The sequence below is a fragment of the Loxodonta africana genome, chromosome 13 (genome assembly GCF_030014295.1).
Source record: "Loxodonta africana isolate mLoxAfr1 chromosome 13, mLoxAfr1.hap2, whole genome shotgun sequence".
NCBI classification, from domain to species: domain Eukaryota; kingdom Metazoa; phylum Chordata; class Mammalia; order Proboscidea; family Elephantidae; genus Loxodonta; species Loxodonta africana.
Window position 1 is genome coordinate 2,247,954 of NC_087354.1, and position 19,113 is coordinate 2,267,066.

Below are 19,113 nucleotides of genomic sequence, written 5' to 3' on the forward strand. Positions count from 1 at the left end.
ACATGTCTGTGTGTCCTGACAGGTGTATTGTAGGTCCCCAGTTTTCTGTGATCCTTGAGTGTCATTTGTTGAGAGTTTGCATTCACTGGAAAATGTCTGAGGATATTGATATTGATTTGACTTTCTTAAATATCATCCAAAGGGATAATCGATCAAAAAGCCTCTTCTTTCCTGGAACTTCCTGGGAGTTTGTTTTATGTCCAGAGACCTGTAGGCCTGATCCTTGTTTTGCATGTTTCTTGCTTTCTGGTAATGGTCAGCAGCCTACCTAGTGAATTTTTTGTGGGGGTGCTGGCTTCAGTGATAACTTTGGGAATATCTGCTAAAACCATAGCCATAAGGAAATGAACTCATTTTCTTTGACCTGGCTTACAGTTTTGTCCTTTAAAAAGGGTTTCTGAAGACGATTCCTGTTGTCCTGCTTTCATCGTGTTCCTTCCAACCCTGAAGGAAACCAAAAGAGGATATGTGAATGCTGAGCAAGTGTGTCACTGGACTGGAAGGAAGACATCTGTGACAAGCTTCTTGAGGTCTAAGGGAACTTATACCTGGGGAGTAAAATGGCTCAGATCAATGATGACACCAAAATTTGTCCTGAAGAGAGATGATGACATAAAAATCTTCCTCAATAGGATTATTCTGAGGCCCACAAGGAAACTCTTTTTGCCCAAACTTATTTATTTTCTTCAAAGTAGACCCCCATTTTGATTCCTTTTGTCTGCACCAAGTGATCAAAAACGCCTAACTGATTTTTGTCAGGCTCATTCCTTGGCTCTTTTTCTCTTTTTGTGTGATTTAGGAAGGCCTGCTTCCAAGAAATTCACCATTCAAAGGACAGAAGGCAAGTGATTTACAGCGGTTTTACCTGGTTCCTTCTGACACTTAGACAAGTGAAAAATGCAGCCTAAAAGGCAATCAGGGTTTGTGAAAAAGCTGAGACGTGTTCCCTGGTTTTTGCTTGACCTTGACTGATTGACTAAGTGGCAGTGATATGCACGGGTGGATAGTTAGGAAGCACAGTAACCTGGAAGAATTTCCGCTTGAGTAATATTTGATAGTCTGTTTCCCAGTCCGGTATGTCCTATTAAATTGGGAGAAATGTACAGCTAGACAAATGTGCTTTTCTCAAATATTTACGGCATGGGAATGGCTAGGATCTCTACTGGAGACACTGGGGAGGCTTGCCATAATTGAAAGCCCGTGTCAGTTGAGGCTGTACTCTTAGGATCTGCAGGTCACTTTTCCCATGAATCTTGGAATTGGATGAACGGTTCAGTAGTCTGATACCTGGCTGTAGCTTTCAAGAAAAGGTAGCTGCACAGATACCTGCATAGAAAATCTTTTAAAGTCAGAGTCGATGCCAGTTGTTAAGGGGGGCACAAGGGTCATGACTGGTTTCAGGGTCATGCCAAAGGAAGTCATGATTAGCTGATGCTCTAGACAGCAAATGCAGTCGTAACTGCTGCCTTCCACATGTGGAAAGATCATTGTTCTTGAACAGCTCATTGGTATCCTGTAGAGGTTCCATAAGACTCCTGCTCTGTGTGTCCCAGGAGATCCTCTGATGGTTGATAAACAAGTCAGCAATCTTCCTAATGATTGCCTGTGGGTTTTCTGATTTTTTTGATATCAGAAACCCTGGTGGTATAATGGTTAAGAGTTACAGCTGCCAAATAAAATGTCGGCAGTTCGAATCCACCAGGAGCTTCTTGGAAACCCTGAGGCTGTTCTACTCTGTCCCATAGGGTGAGTATGAGTTGGAATGGGATCAATAGGCATGGGGTTTGGGAATATATGCTAAAAGCCATAGCCATAATAAAATGAACTTCTCTTCTTTGAACTCTGTCTTACTGCTTTGTCCTTTCAAAAGAGTTTGTGACGACGGTCTTCCTTGTCCTGCTTTCATGGGGATGAATACATCCCCTCAGGAAACTGGAATATGATGTGTGAACACTGCCATTCAGTGTGATTCTGGGCTGGAAGGAAGACATCTGTGGTAAGCATCTTGAGGCCTCAAGGAATTTACACCTGTGGGGTAAAATGGCTTGAGTAAATGATGACACCTAAACTTGTCTTGAAGAGAGATAGTGACATAAAAACCATGCTCAATAGGATTACCCTGAGGCCCAAAGAGAAACTCCTGTTGCCCAACCTTATTTTTCATCTTTAAAATGGACCCCCATTTTGATTCCTTTCACCTCCAACAAGTGATCAAAAACACCTGACTGATGGTTGTCAGGCTCATTCCTTGGCTCTTTTCCTCTTTTTGAGTGATTTAGAGAGAACTGCTTCCCAGAAATTCACTATTCCAAGGACTCAAGGTGAGTGATTCAGTTTGTTTGTTTGTTTTAATATTTTTTGTTGTATTTTAGATAAAAGTTTACAGAGAAAACTGGTTTCTCATTAAACAATTAATACATATATTGTTTTGTGACACTGGTTGCACCTCTGTGACATGTCAACAATCTCCACTTCTCAACTTTGGGTTCCCATTATCAACCTTCCTATACCCTCCTGCCTTCTTGTCCTTGCTCCTGGGCTTCTGTGCTCATTTAGTCTTGTTTTGTTTTATGGGCCTGTCTAATCTTTGGTTGAAGGGTGAACCTCAGGAGTGACTAAAGTATTGAAATAATAGGGAGTCTGGGGACCATACTCTCGGGGTTTCTCCAGCCTCTATCAGACCAGTAAGTCTTGTCTTTTTTTTTCTCTTTTTTTGCAAGGTAGAATTTTGTTCTACATTATTCTCTAGCTCTGTCTGGAACCCTCTATTGTTACCCTGTCAGAGCAGTCTGTGGTGGTAGCCAGGTACCATCTAGTTGTGTTGGACTCAATCTGATGGAGATAGTGGTACTTGTGATCCATTAGACCTTTGGACTAATCTTTCCATGTGTCTTTGGTTTTCTTCATTCTCTCTCGCTCCAGAGGAAGATGCCAGTGGAGTATCTTAGATGGTCACTTGCAAGCTTTTAAGACCCCACACTCTACTCACTAAAGTAGGATATAGAACATTTTCTTTATAAACTATGTCATGCCAATTGAGCTAGATGTTCCCCGAGACCATGGTCCCCACAGTCCTCAGCCTAGTAATTCGGTACCTCAGGGTGTTTGGATGTGTCTATGGAGTTTTCATGGCCTTGCCTTGGTCAAGTTGTGCTGGCTTCCCCAGTATTGTGTACTGTCTTACCCTTCACCAAAGTTACCACTTATCTATTGCCTAGTTAGTGTTTTTCCCTCCCCACACCTCCTCTCCCTCGTAACAGTCCAAGATGATTTCTTTTTGTGTGTGAACCTTTTCATGAGTTTTTATTATAATGGTCTCATACAATATTTGTTGTTTTGTGATTGACTTATTTCATTCAGCAGAGTGCCCTCCATACTCATCCACGTCGTGAGATGTTTCCTAGATTCATCATTGTTCTTTATCGTTGTGCAATATTCCATTGTGTGTCTGTACCATAGTTTGTTTATGTGTCTGTTAGCTGCCTAAATGTCTTCTTTGGTGAAGTGTCTGTTCATTTCCTTTGCCTATTTTTTTTAATTGTATTATTTTTCTGTTTGTTGTAGAGGTGTTGGGTTTTCCTACAGATTTTAGATATTAGACCTTTGTCAGATTTGTCATAGCCAAAAATTTTTTCCCAGTATGTAGGATCTCTTTTTACTCCTTTGGTGAAGTCTTTTGATGAGTGTAAGTGTTTGATTTTCAGAAGGCATTTAAGTTGTTTCTTTTTTTTTTTTTCTATTGTGGATAATGCTGCAATGAACATGTGTGTGCCTATGTCTATTTGTGTGACAGCTCTTATTTCTCTAGGATATATTCCTAGGAGTGGGATTGCTGGACCATATGGTATTTCTATGTCTAGGTTTTTAAGGAAGTTCCATATAGTTTTCCAAAATGTACTATTTTGCATTTCCACCAGCATTGCATAAGAGTTCAAATCTCCCCTCAGCCTATCCAACATTTGTTATTTTCTTATTTTTTTGATTTTTGCCAGTAAAGTCAAGGTGAGAGGGTACCTCATTGTGGTTTTGATTTGTATTTCTCTAATGGCTAGTGATCACGAACATTTCCTCATTGTCTGTTAGCTGCCTGAATGTCTTCTTCAGTGAAGTGTCTGTTCATTTCCTTTGCCTATTTTTTTAAATTGGATTATTTTTCTCTTTGTTGTAGAGGTGTTGGATTTTCCTATAGATTTTAGAGATTAGACCTTTTCCGGATTTCTCATAGTCAATTTTTTTTCCCCAGTGTGTAGGATCTCTTTTTACCCCTTTGGTGAAGTCTTTTGAAGAGTGTAAGTGTTTAATTTTTAGAAGATCCCAGTTGTCTAGCTTATCTTCTGGCACTTGTGTATTTTTATTTATGGTTTGTATCCTGTTAATGTCATGTATTAGGGCCTCTATCGTTGACCCTATTTTTTCTTCTATGATCTTTATAGTTTTGAGTTTTATATTTAGGTCTTTGATCCATTTTCAATTAGTTTTTGTGTATGGTGTGAGGTATGAGTCCCGTTTCATTTTTTTTTTTTTACAGATGGACATGCACTTTTGCCAGCACCATTTGTTTAAAACACTGCCTTTTCCCCATTTGATGGACTTTGGGCCTTTGTGGAAGATTAGGCAACTGTAGGTGGATGGATTTACATCTGGGTCCTCAATTCTGCTCTGTCATTGTACCTGTACCAGGCTGTTTTGACTACTATAGCTGTATAGTTTGTTCTTAGTTTGGGTAGTGAGAGTCCTCCTACTTTATTCTTCAGTAGTGCTTTACTTATCCAGGGCCTGTTTCCTTTCTATATAAAGTTAATGATTGGTTTTTTGATCTCTTTAAAGAATGCTATTGGTATTTGGAACGAAATTGCATTATATATGCAGATTGCTTTAGGTAAAACTGATGTTTTCACAATGTTGAGTCTACCTATTCATGAGCATGGTATATTTTTCCATTTATGTAGGTCTCTTTTGGTTTCTTACAGCAGCGTTTTGTACATTTCTTTGTATAGGACTTTTATATCCCTGGTTAGATTTATTCCTAAGTATTTTGGGTTTTTTTTAGGGGCTTTTATAAATGGTATCGTTTTCCTGATTTCATTTTCATCATTCTCTTTATTGGTGTATAGGAATCCAACTGATTTTTGTATGTTTATCTTGTATCCTGCTGCTCTGCTGAATCTATCAGTTTCAGTAGGTTTCTTGTGGAGTCTTTAGCATTCTCCACGTATAGTATCATATCATCTGCAAATAGGGAGAGTTTTACTTCTTCCTTACCAATCTGGATGTCCTTTATTTCTTTTTCTTCCTGCCTTATTGCTGTAGCTAGGACTTCCAGGACAATGTTAAATAGGAGTGGTGATAAAGGGCATCCTTGTCTTGTTTCTGCTCTCAAGGGAAATGTTTTCAGCCTCTCTCCATTAAGAATGATGTTGGCTGTTAGTTTTGTATAGATGCCCTTGATTATGTTGAGGAACTTCCCTTTTATTTCTTTTTATTGAGAGTTTTTATCAGGAATGGTGTTGGATTTGTCAGATGTCTTTTTTGTGTCGATTGAGATGATCATGTCATTCTTTTGTTTTATCTATGTGGTGGATTACATTTATTTGAGTATAGTTTTTCATAGTACTGTGTTATGATCCTTTTTATTTCAGTTGTGTCTGTTGTAATGTCCCCCATTTCATTTCTTATTTGGGTTATTTGGGTCTTCTTGTATTTTTCTTTTGTCAGTTTAGTCAATGGTTTGTCAATTTTGTTGATCCTTTCAAAGAACCAGCTTTTGGTTTTGTTGAATCTTCCTATTGTTTTTCTATTCCCTATTTCATCTCTGATCTTTATTATTTCCTTTCTTCTGGTGGCTGTGGGCTTGTTTTGCTGCTGTCTTGCTATTTGCTCAAGTTGTGTAGCTAATGTTTTGATTTTGTCCCTTTCTTCTTTTTGATGTGTGCATCTATTGCTATAAATTGACCTAGGAGCAATGCTTTGTTGTGTCCCAAAGATTTTGGTATGATGTGTTTTAATTCTTGTTTGTTTCTAGCAATTTTTTATTCCACCTTTGATTTCTTTTATTACTCAGTGGCTTTCAAGCAGGGTTTTATTCAGTTTCCATGTATTTGATTTTTTTTTTCCTGGTATTACTTTGTACTCTTATGGTGTAGTGATCAGAGAAGATACTTTGTATTATCTCGGCGTTTTGGATTTTGTTGAGGGTTGCTTTGTGGCCTAAGTTGTGGTCTATTCTGGAAAATGCTCCATGTGTGTTGGAAAAGAATGTATACTTTGCAGTGGTTGGATGGAGTGTTCTATATATGCCTATGAGGTCAAGTTGATTGTGGCCTTTAGATCTTATGTATCTTTGTTGAGTTTCTTTCTAGATATTCTGTCCTTTACTGAGAGTGGTGTGTTGAAGTCTACTACAATTATTATGGGACGGTCAATTTTTCTTTTCAGTCCTATTAGAGTTTGTTTTATGTATTTTGGAATCCTGTCATTGGGTGGGTGAGTATTTATGATGGTTATGTCATCATTGTGGATTGTTCCATTAATCATTATGTAATAGCCTTCTTTGTCTTTCATGGTGGATTTTGTTTTAAGGTCTATTTTATCTGAGATTAGTATTGTCACTGGTAGCTGTTTGCTTGATATATTTTTTTACATCCTTTGGTTTTAATATACCTATGTCTTTGTGTCAAGGTGTGTCTCTTGTAAACAGAATATTGATGGGTTCTGTTTTTTTATCCTTTCTGTCACTCTCTGTTTTTGGGTGTATTTAAGCCATTTATGTTCAGTGTGGATATTGATAGGTGTGTGTTTATTGCTTTCATTTTGTAGCTCATTTTTTCTTTCTTTTTTTTTTTGTGGTGCTAATATTTTCTTTCTTCTTACTCTACTGTGCTGAATTCCTTTTGTTTGTAGGTTGTTTTTAAATTTTTTTCATTTCTGTGTTTACTGAGGCTTTCTGTTTTTCTTCTTTATTTTGATGAGTGGATTTGTTAACTTTTTTGTTGTTACCTTGAAATTTACCCCATCTTCCTAAATTTGAACCAGTCTTTTATTTTTTGAATTTTCTTGATTTCCTCTCTATTTTAAAGGTCTATACCCTCTTTCAGTATTCTGATATGGTTTTCATTTACAGATTGACATCCCTAGTTCCCTGTTGTAATTTTCTTTCTGTTTTGTTTTAGCCTCAAGAATTCATTTCTTAGGTTGGTATCGGGCTAATGCAGTCTTGTGTCCTAGATTCAGGCTGTTGTCTGACATTGTTTGTTCTCTAACTGATGGACTCCCTTTAATGATTCTTGTAAGTTTGGTTTGGTTTTTACATATTCCCTTAATTTCTGTTTATCTGAAAATGTCCTAATTTTGCCATCATATTTGAGTGGGAGTTTTGTAGAGTTTATTATTCTTGGATGGCAGTTTTTATCTTTCAATGTTTTATATGTGTCATCCCATTGTCTTCTTGCCTGCATTGTTTCTGCCAAAAATCGGAGCTTTGTCTTATTGTTTCCCCACTGTATGTGACCTTTAGTTTTTCTCTAGCTGCTGTCAGGATTTTTTCTTTGTCCCAGGAAGTGTGATTATGATATGTCTGTGATTTTCCTTTTGGGCCTATCCGATAGTGGATTCATTGAGCTTCCTGGGTGGTTAGCTTTTCATCTTTCATGATATAAGGGAAGTTTTGTGACAGCAAATCTTCAAATGGTCCTGTCCGTGTTTTCGATTTTCTCCTTGTTCTGGAACTGTGATCACGCTCAAATTTTTGCTTTTGATTGTATCCCCCATCGTTCTCAGGGTTTCTTCATTTTTCTATGTTCGTTTCTCTAAGGTTTCCTCAAAGTGTTATATGATGATTTGTATTCATTTTTGCTGATCCTGTCTTCCTTTGTTTCAAATTTTCTCCTAAAAACTTCCATGGCACTCTCCATTTCTGAAATCCTGTTGTTATTCTTATGGATTTCTAGTTGGTGTTTTTGTATGATTTCTAGTTGTATGTTTATTTTGACATTTTCTCCTGTATTATTTTCTTAAATTCTTCTGTTATTATGTCTGTCTTTTCCATGAATTTGGTGATGATTTTCTTTATTTTTGCCTGTGTTTTCCTTCATCCATTGGAGAGCCTTGAGTCTTAGAGTGTTGAATTCCCTATCAGGTAGTTGCAGTATCTTTTCTTCTACAGAAGGTAATCTGGGGATTTATTTTGGACACTTTTTGGAGCCATCTTATCTTCTTTCTTTTTTTATGTTTTGATATTTTCTGCTGTCTTAAGGATATTCAGGAGTTATTTTCTTCATTTATTGATTGTAGATTTATTTTTGTCAACCTGTTTCTTTGTTTTATTTGGCTAGGTCTGGGAAGGAGTGATGGGTGCTCTTTGCTTTTTGCCCGAATTTTGGCATGATACTAGTCTTCATCTTGTCCAGGAGGGCAGGGCTGGTTGCTCCATAATGGTGCAGCAGGGCAGGTCAACCAAAGGGGGATGGACAAGGATGGGTCATCTGTGGCATGTGCTGAGACAAAGGGGCTGAACTGGGCAGTGATGTGGGATCAAGACCAGCACTCTGCCTAATGGGCTGCATGTGGGTGTATTGATTTTATCCATACCTTTGAGAATATATGTGAAAAACCATAGCCATAAGAAAATGAACTATATTCTTTGAAGTATGTCTTACTGCTTTGTCTTTTAAAATGGGTTTGTGAGGCCGATCTCCTCTGTCCTGCTTTCAAGGAGCTCAATCCAAACAAGTAGGAAACTGGAAGACGATGCGTGAACACGCTCATCCACTGGATTCCTAGCTGGAAGGAAGAAAAAGTTAAAAGACTATAGAAATTTCTAAAGAAGTGTTGGCACAAATTTCAGAAAGGTATACATTTTGAAGTGCCTGCCAGCTCATTTGAAGACCCCATTAATGGGGTCCATTGGGTGTCATTTCCTGGGAGTTTGAGTGCACTGGGAAGTACCTGTGGATGCAGATTTGGCTTCCTTCAATGCATGCCAGGGTTCATCTATTGAAAAGACTCTTGTTCTGAGGGGCATTCTGAGAATTTATGCTAAGTCCAGAGACCGCTATGCCTTGACCTGATCTTCAATGTTTCTTGCTTTCTATCAAGGGACAGCAGACTACATACTGAATTCCAAGTGGGTGCATTGATTTTGTCCATACAGTAGGGAATATCTGGGAAAAACTATAGCCATATGTAAATGAAACGTTCTCAGATTTCTGTGTTGCTGATTTGTCCATTATAAAGGGATTGTGAGGATGATCTCCGTTGTTCTGCTTTAATGAGGGCTAAGCCAAACCCCCAGGAAGCTGGAAGACAATGTGTGAATGCGCTCATCCAGTGTCATTCCTAGGTGGAAGGAAGAAATTTGTGGTAAGCATCTTCAGGTCTCAGAGGATTTTTCCTGGGGAGTGATATGGCTCAGGTCAATGATGACATCTCAACTTGTCTCGAAGAGAGATGGTGACATGAAAATCATGCTCAATAGGATTACGCTGAGACCCAGCGGGAAACTCCTTTCGCACAACGTTTCTGATCTTTACAGCGAACCCCAGTTTTGATTCCTTTCACCTCCACCAAGTGATCCAAAACACCTGGGTGGCTGATTTTTGTCAGGCTGATTCCTTGGCTCTTTTCCTCTTTCTGTGTCATTTAGAAAGACCTGCTTCCAAGAAATTCACCATTGTGAGGGATTTACCATGATTTTCCCTGGCCTCATCTGACACTTAGACAAGTGAGGATGCAGCCCATAAGGCAGTATTGGTTGCTGACAAAGCTGAGGCATGTCCCCTGGTGTTTGCTTGACCTTGCCTGGTTGACTAAGTGGCAGTGATGTACGTGGGTGGATACTGAGGAACCTGGAAAAATTTCCATTTGAGTCATCTTTGATACACTGGGTCCAAGTCTGATATGTCCTATGGAATTGGGAGAAATGCACAACTAGAAAAATGTGTTTCCTAAGATATTTATGAGATGTGAATGGCTCAGAGCTATATGGGAGACTGGTCAACTTGCCATAATTGTAAGTGTGTGTCACTTGTGGCTGGACTCTTAGGACACACAGGGAAAATTTCCCATGAATCTTGGAATTGGATGAGCTATTCAGTAGTCTGATATCTGGCTCTAGCTATCAAGTAAAGGTAGCTGCACCGATATCTGCATAGAAAACCTAAAGTCACGGTCGATGCAAGGTGTGAGGGGGACACGTATGTTATGAGCAGTTTCAGGTTCATGCCACAGGAAGTCATGTTTAGCCGGAGCTCTAGACAATGAGTTCAGGCATAAGTGCTGCCTTGCACATGTGTAAAGATCACTGTTCCTACACATTTCATTGGAATCCTGTAGAGGTTCCATAATACTGCTGCTCTGTGTGTCCCAAGGGATCCTCTGATGGTTGATAAACAGGAGGAGATGTGTTCCCTGTGTTGTAATTCTTTGGGAATGAGGTGGCCTGGGCCATGTCTCTACATGGCACAAGGGTGAACTCAGATAGGTAAAGGACTTCGGAAACTTCTAGGAGAAGTTTTGGTCAAATTGCTAGAGAAAGCACTCTTCTGAGCATACTACAGCTCAATTGATGATCCCTAGTTTTGGAAACCCTTGGGTATCATTTCCTGAGACTGTTCATGCTTGGGATAGTGCCTGTGCACATAAGTTTGGCTTTCTTCTATACACCAGCAAGGGCTGATCAAATGAATAGCCTCTTCTTGGCTGGGAATTCCTGAGAAGTTTTACTACATTTAGAGACTTCGTGACTTGTCCTGATAAAGGGTCAGGAATCTCCCTAATGGGTTACAAGTGTGTGTCTTGATTTTGTCCATATTTTTGACTGTATCTGGGAAAAACCATAGCTGTAGGGCATTGAACTTTTCTTGTCTGATGTCTGTCTTACTATTTTGTCCTTTCTAAAAGGTTTGAGTGGTCGATGTTTGTTTTCCTACTTTCATGAAGGGTCAACCCAACTCCCTGGGAATCTGGAAGAGGATGTGTGAACATTCTCATCAAGCGTGACTGTGGTAAGGACTTTGAGGATTCAGTTGATTTTTCTGGGATCCATATGTCTCGGGTCAATGATGACACCTCAACTTTTCCTGAAGAGAGAAGATGACATAAAAATCATGCTCGATAGGACTACCCTGAGGCCCAGAGGGAAACTCCTTTTGTCCAACCTTAATGATCTTCTTTACAGTGCACCCCATTTTGATTTTTTTTAACTCCACCAAATGATCAAAAACTCCTCACGGGCTGATTTTCGTCAGGTGATTCTTTGGCTCCGTTGCTCTTTTTCTGTGATTTCGGAAGACCTGCTTCCCAGAAATTCACCATTGGAAGGGCACAAAGTGAGTGATTTACAGAGATTTTACCATGTCCCTGCTGACACATAGACAAGAGAAAATGCAGCCCAAGAGGCAGTCAGGATTTGTGCAAAAGCTGAGACGTGCCCTTTGTTTTTAGCTTGACCTTGACTGATTGACTAAGTGGCGGAGATATGCATGGGTGGATAGTTAGAAAGCACAGGAACCTAGAAGAATTTCCACTTGAGTAATTTTTGATACTCCATTTTCCAGCCTGAAATGTCTATGGAATTGGGAAATTGCAACTAAACAAAAGTGTTTTCCTCAAGTATTTACAGCATGGGAATGGCTAGGAGCTCTACTGGAGAAACTGGAGAGACTTGCCATAGTTGAAAGCTTATGTCAGGTGCGACTGCACTCTTAGAATCTGCAGGGCATCTTTCCCACGAATCTTGGCATTGGATGAACAATGGAGTAGACTGATACCTCACTGTAGCATTCAAGAAAAGGTAGCAGTACAAATATCTGTGTTAAAAACCTACTGTCACTTTGGATGCCATTTGTTAAGTGGGACGCCAGCAGAGTGACTAGTTTCAGGTTCATGCCAAAGGAAGTCATGATCAGCTGACACTCTAGTCAAGAACTGCAAGGATAAGTGCTGCCTTCCACATGTGGAAAGATCATTTTCTTGACAGACATTTGGATTCCTGTAGAGATTCTATGGAAATCCTCTTCTGTGGGCCCATTGCGATCCTCTGATGGTTGATATACAGGAGGAAATACACTCCCACTTTGGGAATTATTCAGGATTGAGGTAGATTGGATTCTGTCTCTACATGGCTCAGTGGTGAAATCAAAGAGTTGAAGGACTGTGGAAATTTCTAGAAGAAGTGTTGGCACAATTCCTGGAAAGGAATTCATCTCCAAATGTCCTTCCAGCTGATTTGAAGATCCCCAGTTACCGGGGACCCTTGGGTGCCATTTCCCGGGAGCCTGCTACCACAGGATCCTGCCCCTAGACGCATATTTGGCTGCCTTCAATGCATCAGTCAGGCTTAACCAATGGCAAAGGCTCCCTTTGCCTGGGCCCTCCCGAAAATTTCTGCTATGTCCAGAGACCTCAATGCCTTGTTCTGAATCTTGCATGATTCTCGCTTTCTGTCAAGGGTCAGCAGTCTTCCCAGTGGGTTGCAAATGGCTGTCTTGATTTTGTCCATGTGTTCTCGAATATCTGGGTGAAAGCATAGCCTTAGGGAAATGAGTTTCTCTTCTGCGATCTCTGTTACTGATTTCCCCTTTTCAAAGGGTTAGTGAGGTCAATGTCTGTTGTCCTGCTTTCATGGGGTTCAAGCCAACTGCCCTGGAAACTGGAAGATGATGTGTGAACCCTCTCATCCAGTGTCATTCCTGGGTGGAAGGGAGACATTTGTGGTAAGCATCTTCAGGTCTCAGGGGATTTTTCCTGGGGCGTGATATGGCTCGGGTCAATAATGACACCTCAATGTGTCTCGAAGAGAGATGATGACCTAAAAATCATACTCAATGGGATTTCGCTGAGGCCCTGCTTTGCGGGAAACTCCTTTGGCCCAGGCGTACGGATCTTCCTTAGAGCGGACACCCATTTTGTATCCTTTCATCCCCAGCAACTGATCCAAAACACCGGGGTGGCTGATTTTTGTCAGGCTGATTCCTTGGCTCTTTTCCTCTTTTTGTGTCATTTAGAAAGACCTGGTTCCCAGAAATTCACTGTTGCGAGGACACAAGGTGAGGGATTTCCCGTGATTTTCCCGGGCCCCATCTGACACATAGGCAAGTGAGGATACAGCCCAAAAGGCCGTAGGGGCTGCTGACAAATCTGAGGCATGTCCCCTGGTGTTTGCTTGACCTTGCCTGGTTGACTAAGTGGCTGTGATGTGCGTGGGTAGATACTTAGGAATCAGATGATCCTGAAAAATATGCACGGGAGTTATCTTCGATACCCTGGGTCCAAGTCCGATACGGCCTACAGAATTGGGACAAACGCACAACTACAAAAATGTATTTTCCTAAGGTATTTATGAGATGTAAATGGTTCAGAGCTCTATGGGAGACCGGTCAACTTGCCGTATTGAAAGCACATGTCAGTTGCGGCTGGACTCATAGGAACTGCAGGGCACTTTTCCCATGAATCTTGAAATTGGATGAGCGACTCAGTAGTCTGATAGCTGGCTCCAGCTTTCAAGTAAAGGTAGCTGCACAGATAACTACATAAAAAATATAAAGTCAGGGTCAAATCCAGCTGTGAAGGGGACAGGAGGGTCATGAGCAGTTTCAGGTTGATGACACAGGAAGTCCTGTTTCCCTGGAGCTTTGGACAGTGAAAGCACACGTAACTCCTGCCTTGCACATGACCAAAGATCACTGTTCCTACAGAGTTTGTTGGAATCCTGCAGAGGTTCCAAAAGACTCCTGCTCTCTTTGTGCCAGGGGATCCTCTGATGGTTGAAAAACAAGAGGAGATGTGTTCCCTGTGTTCCCATTCTTTGGGAATGAGGTGGCCTGGACTGTGTCTCTCCATGGCACAAGGGTGAAATCAAACTTGGAAAATTCCTAGGAGAAGTTTTGGACAAATTCTTGGAGAAAGCACACTTACAAGTGTCCCACAGCTCATTTGAAGATCCCCAGTTTTGGGAACTCTTGGGTGTCATTTCCTGGAAGTGCTTGTGCACGGAACAGTGCCTGTGGAAACATTTGTTTTCCTGCTATACATCAGCCAGGCCTGATCAAATGAAAAACCTCTTCTTGGCTGAGGCTTCCTGAGTACTTTTACTACGTACAGAGTTCCCTATGCCTTGTCTTGATCTGGCACGTGTCTGCCTTTCTGTCAAGGGTCAGCAGTCTCACTAAAGGGTTGGAAGTGTGTGTCTTGATTTTGTCCATGTTTTTGGCTACATGTGGGAAAAACGATAGCTCTTAGGCAATGAATGTCTTTCATCTGATGTCTGACTTACTTCTTTGCCCTTCCTAAAAGGATTGCAAGGTCGAAGGCTCTTTTAATTCTTTCATGAGGGTCAAGCTACTCCCCGGGAAACAGGAATATGATGTGCGAACATTGTCATCGTGCATGATTGCAGGCTGGATGGATGATATCAGTGCTGAAGACCTTGAAGACTCAGGTGATTTTTCCCGGGGATTGAGATGTCTCGAGTCAATGAAGACACCTCAACTTGTCTCGAAGAGAGATGATGACATAAAAATCATGCTCAGTAAGATCACGCTGAGGCCCAGAGAGAAACTCCTTTTCCCCACCGTTAATGATCTCCTTTAGAGCGGACCCCAGTTTGGATTCCTTTTTCGTCCACCAAGTGATCAAAAACTCTGCACTGACCGATTTTTGTCATGCTGATTCCTTGGCTCTTTTCCTCATTGTCTGTGATTTAGAAAGGCATGCTTTCAAGAGATTCACCACCAAAAGCACTCAAGGTGAGTGAATGACGGCGGTTTTCCCTTGTCCCTGGTGATACTTAGACAAGTGAAAATTGAGCCCAAGAGGCAGTCGGGTTTTGTGCGAAAGCTGAGACGTGGCTCCTGCTTTGAGCTTGACGTGACCGATTGATCAAGAGGCGGTGATATGTACGGGTGGATTGTTAGGAAGCACAGGAACCTAGAAGAATTTCCACTTGAGTAATTTTTGATAGTCCGGTTCCCAGTCGGGTATGTCTACGGAATTTTGAGAATATTTTCAACTCTCAACTATTTATGGGATGGGAGTGTCTACCAGCTCTACTGGAGAAACCAGAGAGACTTGCCCTAGTTGAAAGCCTGTGTCAGTTGCGACTGGACTCTTAGGATCTCCAGGGCCTCTTTCCCAGACATCTTGGTATTGGATGAAGACTGGAGTAGCCTGACACCTCGCTGTAGCATTCAAGAAAAGGCAGCAGCACCACTATCTGAGTTAAAAAGCTAATGCCAGGTTCAATACCATTCGGTAAGTGGGTCGCGAGCGTCATGACTAGTTTCAGGTTCATGTCACAGGAGGTCAGGATCTGCTGAGAGTCTAATCAGGAAATGCAGGCATAACTGCTGTCTTCCACATGTTGAAAGATCATTTTCTTGACAGATCTTTGGAATCTTGTAGAGATTCCATAGGACTCCTTTTCCGTGTGCCCCACGGGATCCTCTGATGCTTGATATACAGGAGGAGATGTGATCCCTCTCTGGGGATTATTCGGGCCTGAGGTAGATTCGACTGTGTCTCTCCATGGCTCAGTGGTGAAATGAAAGCGTTGAAGGACTGTGGCAATTATAAGAAGTGTTGGCAGAATTCTTGGAAAGCTATTCTTTTCTAAATGTCCTCCAGCTGATTTGAAGATCCCCCGGTGCTGGGGACTCTTGCGTGCCATTTCCCGGGAGTCCGCACACATTGGACAGTGCCTGTGGACACATATTTGGCTGCCTTCAACACATCAGTCAGGCTTAATCAATTGCAAAGTCTCCTTTTGCCTGGGTCCTCCTAAAAATTTGTGCTACATCCAGAGACCTCTATGCCTTCTTCTGAATATTGCATGATTCTCTCCTTCTGTCATGGGTCAGCAGACTCCCCAGTGGGTTGCAAATGGCTGTCTTGATTTTGTCCATGTGTTCGCGAAAGTCTGGGTGAAAGCCTAGCCTTAGGGAAGTGAGTTTCTCTTCTGGGATTTCTGTCTTACTGATTTCCCCTTTTCAAAGGGTTAGTGAGGTCGATGTGTCTTGTCCCGCTTTCATGGGGGTCAAGCCAACTGGCCGGGAAACTGGAAGATGATGGGTGAACGCTCTCATCCACTGTCCTTCCTGGGTGGAAGGAAGACATTTGTGGTAAGCATCTTCAGGTCTCAGGGGATTTTTCCTGGGGAGTGATATGGCTGGGGTCAATGATGACATAATCTGTCTGGAAGAGAGATGATGACCTAAAAATCATGCTCAGAGAGGTTATGCTGAGGCCCTGTGGGAAAGTCCTTTGGCCCAGCCTTCCAGATCTTCTTTAGAGCGGACTCCCATTTTGATTTCTTTCACCTGCACCAAGTAATCCAAAAGACGTGGGTGGCCGATTTTGGTCAGGCTGATTCCTTGGCTCTTTTCCTCTTTTTGTGTCCTTTAGCACAACCTGCCTCCGAGGAGTTCACCGTTGCGAGGACAAAAGGTGAGGGATTTCCCGTGATTTGCCCTGGCCCCATCTGACACTTAGGCAAGTGAGGATACACCTCAAAAGGCAGTAGGGTTTGCTGACAAAGCTGAGGCATATCCCCTCGTGTTTGCTTGACCTTGCCTGGTTGACTAGGTGGCGGTGATGTGCGTGGGTGGATACTTAGGAATCAGAGAATCCTGAAACATGTGCGCTGGAGTCATCTTCGATAGCCTAGGTCCAAGTCCGATACGGCCTACCCAAATGGGAGAAACGGCCAACTAGAAAAATGTATTTTCCTGAGGTATTTATGAGATGTGAATGGCTCAGAGCTCTACAGGAGACTGGTCAACTTGCTGTATTTGAACGCGTGTGTCAGTTGCGGTTGGACTCGTAGGATTTGCAGGGCGCATTTCCCATGAATCTTGAAACTGGATGAGCGACTCAGTAGTCCGAAAGCTGGCTCCAGCTTTCAAGTGAAGGTAGCTGCACAGATAAGTGCATAGAAAATCTAAAGTCAGGGTCGATGCCAGGTGTGAAGGGCACACGAGGGTCAGGAGCACTTTCAGGTTCATGCCACAGGAAGTCATGTTTCCCTGGAGCTCTGGACAGTGAAAGCAGGCGTAAGTGCTGCCTTGCACATGTGCAAAGATCACTGCTCCTACAGAGTTGGTTGGAATCCTGTAGAGGTTCCATAAGACTCCTGCTCTCTTTGTGCCAAGGAATCCTCTGATGGTTGATAAACAGGAGGAGATGTGTTCCCTGTGTTCCCATTCTTTGGGAATGAGGTGGCCTGGACTGTGTCTCTCCATGGCACAAGGGTGAAATCAAACTCTGGAAATGCCTAGTTGAATTTGGGGCCAAATTCTTGGTGAAAGCACTCTTCCGAGTGTCCCACAGCTCATTTGAAGATCCCCAGTTTTGGGAACCCTTGGATGTCATTTCCTGGAAGTGCTCGTGCACGGAACAGTGCCTGTGGACACAGATTTGGCTTCCTCGTAGACATTAGCCGGGGCTGATCAAATGAATAGCCTGTTCTTGGCTGGGACTTCCTGAGTATTTTTCTCCATTCGGAGTCCTCTATGCCTTGTCTTGATCTGGCACGTGTCTGCCTTTCTGTCAAGGGTCAGCAGTCTCACTAATGGGCGAGAAGTGTGTGTCTCGATTTTGTCCATACTTGGGGCTATATGTGGAAAAAGCGTAGCTGTTAGGCAATGAATGTCTCTCGTCTGATGTCTGACTTACTTCTTTGCCCTTCTTAAAAGGATTGCAAGGTCGAAGCCTGTTTTCCTGCTTTCATGAGGGTCAAGCTACTCCCCGGGAAACCGGAAGAGGATGTGGGAACCTTCTCATCCTGCGTGATTGCGGGCTGGATGGACGATATCGGTGGTGAGGAACTTGAAGACTCAGGTGATTTTTCCCGGGGATTGAGATGTCTCGGGTCAATGAAGACACCTCAACTTGTCTCGAAGAGAGATGATGACATAAAAATCATGCTCAATAGGATCCCGCTGAGGCCCAGAGAGAAACTCCTTTTCACTAACATGAATGATCTGCTTTAGAGTGGACCCCCGTTGTGATCCCTTTTTCCTCCACCAAGTGATCAAAAACTCCTCCCTGACCGATTTTGGCCATGCTGATTCCTTGGCTCTTTTCCTCTTTTTCTGTCATTTAGAGAGACCTGCTTTCAAGAGATTCACCACCGAAAGAACTCAAGGTGAGTGAATGACGACGGTTTTCCCTTGTCTCTGGTGATACTTAGACAAGTGAAAAGGGAGCCCAAGAGGCAGTCGGGTTTTGTGGAAAAGCTGAGACGTGTCCCCTGCTTTGAGCTTGACCTGACCGATTGACCAAGTGGCGGTGATATGCACGGGTGGATAGTTAGGAAGCACAGGGACCTAGAAGAATTTCCACTTGAGTAATTTTTGCTAGTCCGGTTCCCAGTCGGGTATGTCTACGGAAGTTTGAGAATATTTTCAACTCTCAACTCTTTACGGGATGGGAGTGTGTAGCAGCTCTACTGGAGAAACCAGAGAGACTTGCCAGAGTTGAAAGCCTGTGTCAGTTGCGACTGGACTCTTAGGATCTCTAGGGCATCTTTCCCAGACATCTCGGTATTGGATGAAGAATTGAGTAGCCTGATACCTCGCTGTAGCATTCAAGAAAAGGCAGCAGCACCAATATCTGAGTCAAAAAGCTAATGGCAGGTTCAATCCCATTCGGTAAGTGGGTCGCGAGCGTCATGACTCATTTCAGGTTCATGCCACAGGAGGTCATGATCCGCTGAGAGTCTAATCAGGAAATGCAGGCATAACTGCTGCCTTCCACATGTGGAAAGATCATTTTCTTGACAGATCTTTGGAATCTTGTAGAGATTCCATAGAACTCCTTTTCCGTGTGCCCCACGGGATCCTCTGATGCTTGATATCCAGGAGGAGATGTGATCCCTCTCTGGGGATTATTGGGGCCTGAGGTAGATTCGATTGTGTCTCTCCATGGCTCAGTGGTGAAATGAAAGCGTTGAAGGACTGTGGCAATTTTAACAAGTGTTGGCAGAATTCTTGGAAAGCTATTCTTTTCTAAATGTCCTCCAGCTGATTTGAAGATCCCCCGGTGCTGGGGACTCTTGCGTGCCATTTCCCGGGAGTCTGCACACATTGGACAGTGCCCGTGGACACATATTTGGCAGCCTTC

At 42.4% G+C, this 19,113-nt stretch overlaps 8 non-coding genes across 8 annotated transcripts; all 8 read left to right on the forward strand.

Annotated features, from left to right (window-relative positions):
* The first annotated feature begins 567 nt into the window (after positions 1-567).
* LOC111747867 (small nucleolar RNA SNORD115) lies at positions 568-648 on the forward strand. Its single transcript, XR_002783824.1, has one exon. It is a non-coding gene; the product is annotated as a small nucleolar RNA SNORD115 (small nucleolar RNA).
* A 1,399-nt stretch (positions 649-2,047) lies between these two features.
* Positions 2,048-2,128, forward strand: LOC111747871 (small nucleolar RNA SNORD115). The gene has a single exon (XR_010317745.1). It is a non-coding gene; the product is annotated as a small nucleolar RNA SNORD115 (small nucleolar RNA).
* A 7,279-nt stretch (positions 2,129-9,407) lies between these two features.
* Positions 9,408-9,488, forward strand: LOC111747914 (small nucleolar RNA SNORD115). The gene has a single exon (XR_002783866.1). It is a non-coding gene; the product is annotated as a small nucleolar RNA SNORD115 (small nucleolar RNA).
* Positions 9,489-11,048: 1,560 nt separating this feature from the next.
* Positions 11,049-11,129, forward strand: LOC111747910 (small nucleolar RNA SNORD115). Its single transcript, XR_002783862.2, has one exon. It is a non-coding gene; the product is annotated as a small nucleolar RNA SNORD115 (small nucleolar RNA).
* A 1,631-nt stretch (positions 11,130-12,760) lies between these two features.
* Positions 12,761-12,841, forward strand: LOC111747860 (small nucleolar RNA SNORD115). The gene has a single exon (XR_002783817.2). It is a non-coding gene; the product is annotated as a small nucleolar RNA SNORD115 (small nucleolar RNA).
* A 1,622-nt stretch (positions 12,842-14,463) lies between these two features.
* Positions 14,464-14,544, forward strand: LOC111747915 (small nucleolar RNA SNORD115). The gene has a single exon (XR_002783867.1). It is a non-coding gene; the product is annotated as a small nucleolar RNA SNORD115 (small nucleolar RNA).
* A 1,618-nt stretch (positions 14,545-16,162) lies between these two features.
* LOC111747916 (small nucleolar RNA SNORD115) lies at positions 16,163-16,240 on the forward strand. Its single transcript, XR_002783868.1, has one exon. It is a non-coding gene; the product is annotated as a small nucleolar RNA SNORD115 (small nucleolar RNA).
* A 1,618-nt stretch (positions 16,241-17,858) lies between these two features.
* Positions 17,859-17,939, forward strand: LOC111747859 (small nucleolar RNA SNORD115). The gene has a single exon (XR_002783816.1). It is a non-coding gene; the product is annotated as a small nucleolar RNA SNORD115 (small nucleolar RNA).
* The last annotated feature ends 1,174 nt before the right edge of the window (positions 17,940-19,113 follow it).